Source organism: Amphiprion ocellaris, chromosome 2 (assembly GCF_022539595.1).
Source record: "Amphiprion ocellaris isolate individual 3 ecotype Okinawa chromosome 2, ASM2253959v1, whole genome shotgun sequence".
NCBI lineage: Eukaryota > Metazoa > Chordata > Actinopteri > Pomacentridae > Amphiprion > Amphiprion ocellaris.
The window spans coordinates 41,240,866-41,255,158 of NC_072767.1; the positions used below are offsets into that span (position 1 = coordinate 41,240,866).

Consider the following 14,293-nt stretch of genomic DNA (forward strand, 5'->3'; position numbering starts at 1 on the left):
CAAGGCACCGCCCTCAGCAGATCAATCTTCTGGTGACACTTCATTTAGACTGCATTAATGTGGAATTAGGGCCCATTACGGCTATTGGCAGGACCTGACAGTCCCACAGCACAGCGATCCTCGCTTCCCAGGAGAGACCACCGCTGAATAGAGCAGATAAGGCTTTTTTTTCAGACCTACTACAAAGCTGAAGAAGTCATTAGATTTTTCTTTCCCCCTCCGCTCATTCAACCCTGTCATCAGTATTGCTAATCAACTGGAGGAATGTGTAAGGGTTTTTTTCTTTCACTTTGCCTTTGCAGTGCTTTTAGACTCAAAGGAATGAATGGAAGGGCGGATTTCTACTTCTTTCACTTCGAAATTCGAAACACTTAAAGATCTGCCTTTTGAATGGCTACTTAAAGATCCAATATTGGAATTGTAGAAGACACCAAAATGTGTTCAACCTCATCTGGATTTTCAGGCCGTTTTTAGAGATCAAACTCACCACAGAATACTACAGTCTGTATTTAGCTTGGTCACTGTTTGTGTTTACACTCATACAGGGAAATTCTGTAAAATTACTGTAATTTTTTTTTAAACAATTACATTCAAAAACTGTTAAAAACATTGCTAGTTTTACATTGTAGACTATAGATCCATCTTTCAAAAGGCAGTAAGAACAATTTTTGCTCTTTAGCGGAATGCAGTGCAGAACAACTCGGGCACAAAATGCAACTTTAGCTTTTCTTAGTTTGTCCTCTTGCTGTTAAAATCACCAGTAAAAACATCTTTTCACTTTTCTCTGAATGACATGAGCACATTATAACTTATAACTGCAGGAAAGCATTCTGGGAATTGGAGTTCACTGAATTCCTCAAGACAAGAGGAGATCGCAAGGAAAACTATTACATGTTTGGGCTTGGCATCTGCATTTGGAGACCAATTTTAAGGGTCTCACACTTGCATAAAGACATACTGTATCTATACCACAGACTCTAAAGCACATATGCATGGTCATGCTCACAAATATTAGAGATATATACTCTAACTATGTCATTCTATGGTCGTATAATGCAAGCAAACAAAAGCTAAATCCTTCACGGTGATACCATCGTTTATCAGGGGGGTTCTTTCTGCAAGCACCCAAATCTGGTTTGATATCGACACTTGAGCTGGTATTTGGGGGTCAGGGTGGAGCCAGTCATGGGGTGGGAGTCAGGTCAGCCTCCCCCTCGGCTCCTCACAACCTTCCTCCACCCTCCACTGTCTCGGCGGAGTTCATGGCGAGGCCCCCCTCACGCATCCTTCACTGACCAGGCGGCTGAGAGGCACGCAGATACCCCCTTAAGGAGCTTTACTCTCTGGAGGAAACTTAATCTCCTTTTTTAACGCCATCCCAAGGCTCTTCGCGGGCCCTGAATAGAGCGGGGGAGGAGCCGGCTGCAGAGTATCTCCGAGCCCACATGGCAGCCCAGCCCAAATCTGAATATCTGAGCCACGGCGGAGCTGAAGAGCTCCAACGCCAGCACAGGAATTAGCCCTCCGACAGGCCACGCTAAATCCCCCCTGCCTCCTCCCCGCCGCCCCACTCGCTCCTTCCTCCTGTACTCTCCCTCAGCGCCTCCCCCGATTCATCCACCGCCACACGTGTTTGACAGGCTGTGACAGACAGAAAAACAGGCAGGAAAACAGGCAGAAACTGAGCCAAAAGGCACTTTTATGCTCGAAGAAAAGATGAATCTATCCACTTGAAAAGAACAGCAGCACATTGTCAGTGTGTTTGTAAAATGCCAGAGGAATCGGTATACACAGAAGAACAGTCCTTGTATATTTTTGTAATTGGATTTTCCGTTCTGAAACGGGTATTGAAAAACAAAAAACGACTGGTTATTTGATTTTCGTTTTAAAATACAAAAATTAAAATTGAAATACAAGGCGTTTTTCCTTTTCATGATCAAAAAGGGATATACGAAATTTTAAAAATGCTTTGATTTTCATTTTATACTTAGAATAACAAAAAAGTAAAATCAGTAAGAGACAGAAACGAAAAAGGTCCGTTTTTTATTTTCTGAGACCGGAAGTGGTCATCAGCAAGTGTGGAGCCAAACAGAGTACAGTGCATAGACTGGATATATTTTTTTTCGTTAGTTTTCATGGTCAAAATGAGAGATCAGGTGGCCGATCTTAAAATAAATCAATATTGATTTTTTTATAGAGCGTTAAAGTTTTGCAAAGCCAGGGGGCGGGACTACTTGATTGACAGTCTGGTCTGGAATGATTGACAGGTCCTATGGAGGAAGCAGCAGAGACTCTGCTCTCCTCGTTTGGATTAATTCTGATATAATAACTGTTGGTTTATTTATCGGTGGAGCAGCAGAACCTTTTCCACAGACAGTTTTCCTGCCCGTTGGCTTGTTTTAACCAGTTTTCTGCCTTCAGGTGATTCTAGCAGCAGACACTGAAAGGACTCTGATAGTTCAGTAAGTTAATGTTTATTTTCGTATCGGTGCCGCTTTTACTGCACTTTATATGCAGCTTTAGTGTCAGATATAATGTGTGCCATGCACTCCAGATGTTGGTGGAGTTTATTTCTGTGTGTGTTGACCAGAGAAGAGAGTTAGCATCTGGTAAATATTAGTTTTGATGTGAATTAGTGATGCTAACCGAGGTAGCTGCTCAGTCGTAGCATGATTAAAGCTTACGTAGCATTAAGCTAACGTAGCATTAAGCTAACGATGTTTGTGTTGAGTTTCATGTAAACAGCTGAAGTGTGTTGTCTTACTGTAATGTGTTACATTTAGTTGATAAAACTGTTCATGGAGATGCTGGTTCACATTAATGTAACGTTTAGAAAACCTATATGTGATTAAAACAGTGAGGTTAAGGTTCTGTGTTGTCAGTAGTCCTGAATATCTGCTGAGCAATTAAATGTTCGTCAGTGATTCATCTTTAGTGTGAAAATTTTATTTTACAGCTATATTTTTAAAAAATGTAGGTCATTTTAAGGTAAGACATTAAAGGATGGTTTTCTTAGGTAAATGAATTTAAGGTTTAATTGACTGAAATCTTTCAGTCCATGTTGTGTTTCTTTCAATTTGAAATATCTGGATTTAATTAATACAGCTCAGTCAGTTCCATTTTATATTATTAAGAATTATTCAGTTTAACACAAGATGATGTATCAGTTCATTGAGTATTTCAGAGCCAGTTTTTTTCTTTTCAATTATCTGTATTTAAAGTGATATTATTATAATATAATTGCAATGATCGGTCACGGTTTTAATGAACTTTATGTTCAACTTCAGAGTCAGATATAATGTGAGCAGTGAACTCCAGGAGTTGGTGGAGTTTATTCGTGTGTGTTGACCAGAGAAGAGAGTTAGCATCCAGTGAATATTAGCTTTAATGTGAATTAGCGATGCTAACCGAGCTAGCTGACCAGTCCTGATTAGCAGCTAAATGTAGCATCAAGCTAACGATGTTTGTGTTGTTTCCTCTCAGCAGCTGGTGTGTTGTGTTCCTGTAATGTGGTTCATTAAGTTCATAAAACTGTGGCTGGTTGACGTTAATGTAACGTTCAGGAAACTTAAATGTGATTAAAACAGTAACGTTAATGTTGTAGTTGTCAGTAATCAGCTTTAATTTGACACTAAAACAGACTCTGATAGTTTTAATGACATCAGTTTCATGAATTTGTTGAAAATTGTCTCATTTGTCATTGTGATGTTGCTGCTGATTCATTAAAAGCAGATGATCCGTGTTGAAGATACGTTTAGTTCTAGTATCAGAAGTACAAGAAGGAAAATGGAAGTTTAGTTCTGCTACGTCAAAGATTGCAGGAATAAAATAACTAAATGAGTCTTTATGCCTCAAACTTTATTTTACAATAATGAAATAATCACAGATAATAAAAATATAAATAGCAGAGAAAACCTGAGAGAATAATTTCCTGAAAAGTCTGTGAAGGAAAAGCAGCTTTTTATCCTGAAAGATCAGAATCAGCTCCAACATCTGCATCTGACAGCATCAAGTCAACCAGAAAGAAAAGCAAAAAGAAAATGACTTCTTTCTGATCACATCTGTTCCGCTGCTCACAGGCTGCTGCTGCTCACATTCTTCACATTTATAGTCCACTTTTAAAAGTTCAGCACACAGGTGCTCTGCTTTGGAGTGTGACGACGTTGTTGGTGACGTGAAGAGTGAAGTTTTCGTTTCACCCACAGCGTGCTTTAGGGCAGCCGGGTCGGACTTGATGTTTGAAATACTGACCGACAGCTCAGATTTAACTGTCTGTAGTTCTGTTTTGATGGATGTTAAACTTTCACTCAAAGCCGCCAGGAGCTGGGTCTTTAAAATAACCGCCGTCTCATTACAGAGTGAAAGTAGCAGTTCCTCCTGAAGGTCAGAGATTGCAGCATCTGAGGGCCTCTTCAAAAGAAGACGTAGTTGATGAAGGCGTTCTGGAGCAGGACCAGAAAGACCACGACCAAGCAGCCTTGAGATCTTAGGCAGCGTCTCCCTGAGGTGGGTGTCGACGGTGTTCACAGTCAGGTCTGTGGTAATCCCGTCAAAAAACAGAAAAAAATCTAGATTATAAATCAACATGTAACCAAAGCACTCTGTGTATAACGCCATAGTATAGGATGTAGTTCAGAAAATGTCAAAGTATAGTATGCTTTACTCAAGAATAACATAGTATGGCCTGTAGTTCATCGTATAGCATGTTGGCAAAAAAGCCCCATAGATTATTATGTGGTTCAAAAAACGCAAAATGATAGGATGTTGCCTAAAATTGTCTTGTATGATATGTGGTTCAAAAAATGTCATAGTGCAGTATATTGTCAAAATAGTATGTTTTTCAAGAAAGCATCAGAGTATAATATGTCGTCTAAAAAATGCCATAGAATAATATTTCATTGCACAAGTAAAAGTATAGTAATTTTTAAAACAGTTCAAATTCTTATATGTTGCTAAAAAAACAACCAAAAAAAAATAAAACAAAAAAAGTCACAGTAATGTGTCAATTATAAAAGCCTATAGTATAGCGTGTCGCCCAACAAGTGTCATAGTATAGCATGTCGCTCTAAAATTGTCATAATGTAGCATGTCGCTGTAAAAATGTCATAGTTTAGCATGTCGTCCAACAAACATCATAGTATAGCATGTCGCTCTAAAAACGTCATAGTTTAGCCTTCAGTCCACAAAACATTGTTATGTCCCGGCTGTTTGAAGTAGGTGAGGAGCAACACAAAAACAGTCTAAACGCTGGTTTCCAGAGGGTTAGATGAGTATTTATTTGAAAGAGTAAGTTTACAACAACACAACATGTGAGGGGGTTAAAACAAATGGGTGTTAGTAAAATAAAAATCAACAGAACTAAAAGTGAACTTCACGTTGACATTGATGGGCATTCCAACCAGGAACAAAGTAAAAGATAATCAATAGGAAAAAAAACTCTTCCTGTTCACCTCTTAAAACCCAAAAACACACTGCAGCAGCACCCTAAACTAAAACTACCAATGGGTTCCCTGTTTTCCTTTGTGAACAATTCAAAGGTCCCTCTCTATCTCCCCACACATCCACCAACCACTGGAATACATCTCCAAAGTTCTGCCAGGCCAGTTCAGCTTCCCCTCAGAAGAAGTGCTGCCACCTGCCAGATGAAGGAGCCTTTTGAGAGGCAGCTGGCATCGTGATTGGACTGTACTTTGGTCTGTTCCAATCCAGCTTCAGCTCCAGAGACGGCAGGCGGGACGAGTCAACGGAGGCCTGGTGGACGAAGGCATGCAGCTGAGTACAATCCAGAAAACAACAGAGGAAGAAATAAACATAGTGTATACATCATATACTGTATAAAAGACACATCCACTGTAGAATTGTAGTAATTGTGGGCTGACTGATTTACTGATTATCAGTATTTTTTACTGATTTACTGTAATAAATACATTTAGAAATGGCGCTACTTTGGCTCTGAACCTTTATCTACCTGCGGTCGCTCTGCCTTCTGGAGTGATTTGATTGGTTATACGTCACAAATAAAACTCCGTTAACTTAACATCTGTAAACAAAACAAAAAAGTATCAACAAAGTTTTCTGTTAGAGTTTGTGTTCTTCTAAGTTTAACTCCAAGATTTTAAATCCTTTCATTTACTGCAAATGAATATCTACTCCAAATGTCTCACTAATAATCATTATCAGCCTTAAAAACCCACAAAACACCCCTCTATACTGGACCACACTTAGTACAGTCCGGTTTCCCCTTCTATAAATCTGCTTGGAATCTTCCACTTCCTGTTTGTCAAAGTGGCCTTCTACCTGGACAGGTTTTGTTGGAGCTCATGCAACAAACATTTTGGGTAACTGCACTTTAATATGGATGGATGACACTGAATTAGAGTCCGTTTTAATGAGACTGAGTTAAGATGCGTAGCTCTGTCATTAAATAGGAAATTATTTCTCAGAATTCACAGAGGAAAGTCTGAAATGTTTGCTAGGTTAGCATCACACATGTTCTTTGGCTCAGCTAAAGCTAACTCTCCAACTTCTGGATCTCTTGAGTTGCTTGTTAAATTATCTTGCTAGAGGTGCTAAAGCTCAGAAAGTCTGAGATGTTTGTTCAAAATTAGCTCATTCTCAAGTCTGATCTGAACTGTCCTCTTTTGTTTGAACTTTCCCTAAACTTAGGAGTTAATGACAGAGCAGCACATCCAGACTCAGTCTCATTTATGTAGAGATTAAACTTCAGTGTCATTCATTGATGTTAAAGTGCAGTTTTTCAAATGTTTGTTGCACTTGATCCCGACCAAACCAGTCCAGGTGGAAGACGATGTGAAGAGAAAGCTCTAGAGGATGAATATCACACATTTACGTTGGAAATAAATGTCCTTTAATTAGACATTGTCATGCAAACGTTGGGTTTCCCTTTAATGATGTTCAAATCTTTGTTGAGTGTTTTGTTGATGTTGGTTTCTAAATGTTTTCTGACACTCGGCCCCAAAGATTAAAACCTTTTATGGCTCACAAGCTGCAACAATTCACACATTATCAACTATCTTTCTGACTAAACTAAGATAAAAAGTGAAAAACTGCCTGATTCCTGCATCATGAATGTAAATCTGTTTGGTTTTTATGACAGTAAACTGAATATATTTGGGTTTGACATTTTATAAACCAAAACAAGAAATGTATTAGTGGAGAAAACAATCAACAGATTAATGGACAAAGAAAATGTGTTTTCCAACATATATGGCTGAATTACTCCAACATTACAAGATACATACAGTTTTAATTCAATTTTATTTATAAAACGCCAATTACAGGTCAAATTGTCTCAAGACGCTTTATTTTTATATTTTTTTGTCATATTTAAAATATGACAAAGTAAGAAATTTCAACCTCTTGACTAATCCAATTTATTATTTGGTTTTTAAGAGACTAATGGACAATTAAAATAAGTTTCTTCACTAAAACTAATAAACATGAGGTCAAATAGAAGGAAGAGTTTTAAATACTGCACTCCCACGACGACAAGAATAAAGTTTGTCAACAAAAATTAAATCTGCTGGTGGATTCCATTAAAGTCCTAATAAATGATAATAAAGTGTGATACTAAAGGTTTGTGGTGCTAAAAATCTGAAAGATATGAAGTTGAACATGTGGATGGAGGTTGATAAAAGTTGACCAACTCCGTGGATTTTCTGGATGGTGGTTAAAGACCTGCTCTTCTAGTGGTCTTCCTTCTAGTCACTGTAAAAATTCAGTCCATCCTGGCCAACTTCAACACCTCTTCATGACAACTTGTCCTGCCTCCGACCTGGTGGAAACTCCAGAAACTGGGGAAAACCTGTGGAGACTCGAAGAACTCGTGGCGACTCGAAGAACTCGTGGGGCGGGGGAAGGTGTGGTGGGTGGTGGGGGAGTAGAGGGGGGAGGCCGCCACCCACCTCCCTGCCCACTCTCCGCCCTGACTCCACCCAGACTCCGCCTCGGCTCCACCCATGTGGCCACTTGAGGAACTACGATGTCAAAGGGACGACGAAATTATTTCTTTTCATCTGATCTGTAGCTCAGTGAGTTAAGGATTTGCCTGTGGAGCTGCAGGTCGCTGGTTCAAGACCAGACCCTTCTTAAGTTTTTCTCAAAATCCTGGCAAAGACAAAGAAAGAAAAGTGCCAGTGGTGGGTCTTGAACCTGCGACCTTCCGCTTGGTAGTCCATCCTCTTATCCCCCTGAGCTACTCGCTCAGATACTAATTCTTCTTTTTTTTGCGCATTTATCATCTATTTTTTGTCATTTTCAAGTTTTTCTCGACTCGACCGTTTTTCGCAGGAGGTTGGACTTCAGCCTTTGTGCTGGAGGGTTGAACCCTCAGTTCCAAGACTTTCCAAGCCTCCACACCTCCCGAGTCCTCAGGACCTGAGCTTTCACACAGTCTGAGGGCTGAAATTTTCTAAGTCCCACAGTAGTTCTCTGTTAGATTGAACTTTCAGACAGTCCAAGGACTGATATCTTCGAAGTTCCTGAGTAGTTCTCTGTTAGTTTGAACCTTTAGACAGTCCAAGGACTGAAATCCCAAAAGTTTCTCAGTACTTCTCTGTTAGTTTGAACTTTCTGGTTAACAGAAGCCTTAAAACTTGTGACCATGAGTCTTGATTTCATATTTAGACCATCCATCTGAGTTCTTCTCAGACCTTCACCTGTGGGTTTTTTAGAAATCCTCAACAAACTTTGATTCTCTTCACTGAACAGTAAAGTTTGTGGAGATCAGAAGGTAACATTAGTTTGATCAATGCCTTCAACTACTAGTAGACTTTATCTGGAAAGCAGTTTTCTGAAATGAGGTCTTAGTAAATCTGTCCACAATCAAACCAAGAACATAGAAAGAGGAAATGTTTGAAGAAACAACTTGATGTTTTCATTTCAGACTAGAAAACGCTTTAAGATCTTTATCTGTATTTGCTCTTTTTCATCCTTTTTATTCTCTCTTCTGTTTAATTTGATCTTCTAAAGTTTAACTGGTGTCTTTTCAAATGTTTTGTCTTTAGTTTGATTCTTCTTAAATGTTTAGTTTTGCTCTTTTTTCACCTTTTATTCTTTTCTAATGTCTGATTTGATTTCCAAATGTTTTGTCTTTTTGTTTAATTTTGGTTTCTTCAAATGTTTTATCAGCTTGTTTGAAAATTTTCCTTTTCTTTCCCAATGTTTAATTTTTTGATTAAATCTTTAAGGTTTTTCTTTTTAAATGTTTTACCACCTTGTAATGTTTAATTTTCTTTTTAAATTCTTCATTGTATTTTCTGTTTAATTCTTATTTAAAATTTTATTGTCTTTAAGATTTAATTTTCTAATTAAACATTAAATTTTTTAATTAAATGTTTTGTCTTCTTAAAGGTTTAATAGTCTAATTAAATGTCTTGTATTTTTTAAACGTTTAATTATCTAAAATATTTAATCTTTCATGTTTAATATTTTTGTTTAAAAATTTGTTTAATTTCATATTTACATGTTTTATATCATCTGTTTATTTAATTAAATATTTTATCTGTTTAATATAATTTAATTGTATTTAATGTTTAATTTTCTTTTAAAAAGTTTTATTGTATTAAATGCTTTTTTCCTCTGATTTAATTGCTTTTTTACTGTAGTTTATTTCTTTAATCTTTTTTTCTGTCAAGATTTTAACCCCAACCTTAAAAGTGAAACAAACCCTTAAATCACAATGAAAATAGTTCTGTTGTCACAATCATGAGTTAGGCAGTTATTCACTTTATCAATTGAACTTTATTTGTTTAGCACCTTGACAAAACTAAACAAGCAAAGAGAAAAAACTGCTAAAACTATGATTAAAACTCAAAAACATTAAAAAAAAAAAAAAAAAAAAAGATTTAACATGGTGATAAAATCTGTTGTGTCCAGGGGATGGAGGGAGTTTATTGAAGTCTTCTTGGGCTCACATGGGAAATCATTTAAAATATAAACTTGATATTCAGTCTAAGGAAACTGCAGAGCGACAGAAGAAGCAACAATATCTCCTGTTTTCTCATTTAATGAGTCGACTCTTCTTGTGCTTTCAGACCAAAGAACTACAGACTCTTCACAGCCTGCTCAAACTCTTGGTACAGGACCTCACCACACGGGTCAAGAAGGTTTCCATCTCATTTCTACTCTGAAGCTCACCTTCTCCTGCTCAAACTGCTGACAAATGTTTCTGCTGCTCTAAAGTCTGCTCTCCAGAACTTCCTAAAAACTCTCAAAGTCTCTTCTGCTGCAGGTTGCTTTGTAGAACTGTTCCAGAAAACCTCACTAAACCACATGGAGGGGCCTCAAGATAGTCGTCCAAATGAAACTGTACAAAAACCAAACTAGCACAACCCAAACACTAAAGTCTCCTGCAGCCTACCAGAGAACCTCTGAGAACAGAGAATCAGGACAGGAACTCTTACCTTCTGGACAACCAACGCTGGTTCTCAAACAAGAATACAGAATGTGTCTGACCAAAAACCTCTGAAGACTCACTACAGCCAAGATAAAGACACAACTCAGCTGTACCAAATCCACTAATCACTGCACACATTAGCACCATGTGCTAACTGTGGCTAAAGAACCACATTTACCAAGACAACTATCCAGTACAAAGCCCTAAAACACACCAAGAAACACATTAAAGACGATTTTACTGCTGGAAGCTGCAAGCCAACGCCTAAAGAACAAATTAAAGCAACGGAGCCAAACCCAGTTCACTGGTGAAGAGAAACAGAGGAAATGTTTGTCTGCAGCTAAACAAAGCAGGAAGACACTGAGCTGCTCAGGTGTTCCTGATAACACCAAGCAGCCACCTGGACAGCCAATAGGAACACAGCTTACTGGAAGTCCAGAGGGCTGAGTTAGTGAAGGAAATTTAGTTTAAAGTTGAAGCAGAAGGTTAACAAAGAAAGTTGAAAACCACCTTCTGATACCTGAAGTCTCTGCGTTTTCACACAAAGAACACCTGAACATATCAAACTTGTTCCATAGTAGAACCCTCATTGTAAAAACGTCATAGTATGGTGTGTTGCTCAAAAAACATTAGGACCCGGCTGTCTAGAGTCGCAGAGGAGCAACACAAAAACAGGACAAACGCTGGTTTCCAGGGGGTTAGGAGGATATTTATTTGAAAGAGGAAGTTTCCAACAACACAACATGTGAGCAGAAAAATCACAAAGTCTGTATTTAGTTCAGCTGAAAATATTAGTTTTTGTCTTTTTTCTTTTCTTTTCTTACAGTTACAGAAATGGTTTGATTGCAGTGATTGCCTCAAAAGGTTGTGCAATAAATTATTAAGTTAAGGGTATCATTTTTGTCCAGGTCTGTTTCATGAGTTTATTTGTTAAAATAATTCTGTTGAACCATGGTTCAAAAGCAATGTCTGATTTCCATTGGTTAATTTCCATAGAATTTTTATTTATTATTACTTTTGTCAGATTAAAATTATTTCTGTGACCATTGTGGGTTTTTCTTTCATTAACCAAGGGGTACCAATAATTTTGTCCACATATTTATACCAGTAAAACTTTTATTGTTGTTATTTAATTTTTATGTGTATGTTCTTAAAGAATATTTTAGAGATGAATGATGACAGATGAGGGGATATCCTCTCCTGAAGATGACTAAAATTTGACTAAAACGTCATAGTTTAGTATGTCATCCAAAATGTCACAAAAAAGTCATAGTTTAGTATGTCGTCCAAAATATGGAAAAAAAACGTCATTGTTTAGTATGTTGTCCAAAATGTGAACCTTCTTGACCCGTGTGGTGAGGTCCTGTACGAAGAGTTTGAGCAGGTTGTGAAGAGTCTGTTGTTCTTTGGTCTGAAAGCACAAGAAGAGTCGATTCATTAAAGGAGAAAACAGGAGATATTGTTGGTTCTTCTGTTGCTCTGCAGTTCCCAGCTTCCTTAGACTGAATATCAAGTTTATATTTTAAATGATTTCCCATGTGAGCCCAAGAAGACTTCAATAAACTCCCTCCATCCCCTGGACACAACACATTTCATTACCATGTTAAATCTTTTTTTTTTTTAAATATGTTTTTGAGTTTTAATCATAGTTTTTTTTCTCTTTGCTTGTTTAGTTTTGTCATCTGTGTGACAGGTGCTAAACAAATAAAGTTGAATTGATAAACTGAATAATTTATCAACTCATGATTGTGACAAAAGAACTATTTTCATTGTGATTTAAGGATTTATTTCATTTTTAAGGTTGGGGTTAAAATCTTGACAGAAAAAAAGATTAAAGAAACACACTACATTTAAAAAAGCAATTAAATCAAAGGAAAAAAGCATTTAATACGATAAAATTTTTAAAAAGAAAATTAAACATTAAATACAGTTAAATTATAAAACAGACAAAATATTTAATTAGATAATTAAACAAAAGATACAAAACATGTAATTATAAAATTAAACAAAATGTTTTAAACAAAAATATTTAACATTAAAGATGAAATATTTTAGATAATTAATTCATTAAAAACTACAATTAAAATTAAGAATATTAAACATTTCAAAAAACATTTACTTAGATTAAACCTTTAAAAAGACATTTAATTAAAAAATTAAATTTTAATGAGAAAATTAATTCTTAAAGACAATAAAACTTTAAATAGGAATTAAATAGAAAGTACAATGAAGCATTTAAAAAGAAAATTCAACATTAAAAGGTGGTAAAACATTTAAAAAGAAAAACCTTAAAGATTTAATCAAAAAATTAAACGTTGGTAAAGAAAAGGAAATTTTTCAAACAAGCCAATAAAACGTTTAAAAAAACAACAATTAAACACTAAAAAGACAAAACATTTTGAAATCAAATCAGGCATAAGAAAAGAATAAAAGGTGAGTAATAATGAGTAAATACAGTAATAATGTAAAGTAGGCCGTGAAAAACACTATGGTAAGGTTTTCTTTGGAAAAAAAATCATGAATTTTGCCGCAAAAAAAACGCCATACTATACTATGTCGAAAAAAATATGCGATTTTTCAACCTTTTACAAATACGTGCCATATGAGGAAATAATGTAAAATAGGCCATGAAAAACACTCCAGAGAGGTTTTCTTTGAAAAAAATCATCATGAATTTTGGTGCAAAAAAACGCCTTACTATACTATGTCGAAAAAAATATGGAATTTCTCAACATGTTGTAAACATGTGCCATATAATAAAATAATGTAAAGTAGGCCGTGAAAAACACTCCAGAAAGGTTTTCTTTGAAAGAAAAAATCATCATGAATTTTGGCGCAAAAAAAGTCTCAGTATACTATGTCGACAAAAAAATGCGATTTTTCAACATGTTGTGAAAATGTGCCATATGATCAAATAATGTAAAGGAGGCCGTGAACAACACTATGGTAAGGTTTTCTTTGAAAAAAATCATCATGAATTTTGGCGAAAAAAAATGCCATCGTATACTATGTCAAATAAAATGCGATTTTTCAACATGTAAAAACGTGCCATATGATCAAATAATGTAAAAGAGGCCGTGAAAAACACTATGGTAAGGTTTTCTTTGAAAAAAAATCATCGTGAATTTTGGCACAAAAAAAGTCTCAGTATACTATGTCGACAAAAAAATGCGATTTTTCAACATGTTGTAAAAACGTGTCATATGATGAAATAATGTAAAGTAGGCCGTGAAAAACACTCCAGAAAGGTTTTCTTTGAAAAAACATCATCATGAATTTTGGCGAAAAAAAACGCCATAGTATACTATGTCAACAAAATATACGATTTTTTAACATGTAAAAACGTGCAACATGATGAAATAATGTAAAAGAGGCCGTTAAAAACACTATGGTAAGGTTTTCTTTGAAAAAAAATCATCATGAATTTTGGCACAAAAAAAACACCATAGTATACTATGTCGAAAAAAAATGAGATATTTCAACATGTTGTAAAAACGTGCCATAGGATGAAATAATGTAAAGGGGGCTGTGAAAAACACTCCAGAAAGGTTTTCTTTGAAAAAAAAAATCATCATGAATTTTGGCGAAAAAAAACGCCTTACTATACTATGTCAAAAAAAATGCGACTTTTCAACATGTAAAAACGTGCAACATGATGAAATAATGTAAAGCAGGCCATGAAAAACACTATGGTAACGTTTTCTTTAAAAAAAATCATGAATTTTGGCGAAAAAAAAACCGCCATAGTATACTATGTCGAAGAAAAAATGCGATTTTTCAACATGTTGTAAAAACGTGCCATATGATGAAATAATGTAAAGGAGGCCATGAAAAACACTCCAGAAAGGTTTTCTTTGAAAAAAAAATCATCATGAA

General features: G+C 36.0%; 1 long non-coding RNA gene across 1 annotated transcript; it reads left to right on the plus strand.

Moving 5' to 3' along the window:
* Nucleotides 1–1,911: 1,911 nt before the first annotated feature.
* Nucleotides 1,912–7,860, plus strand: LOC129350000 (uncharacterized). The gene is made up of 3 exons (XR_008603186.1): nt 1,912–2,462; nt 4,358–4,506; nt 5,538–7,860. It is a non-coding gene; the product is annotated as an uncharacterized LOC129350000 (long non-coding RNA).
* The last annotated feature ends 6,433 nt before the right edge of the window (nt 7,861–14,293 follow it).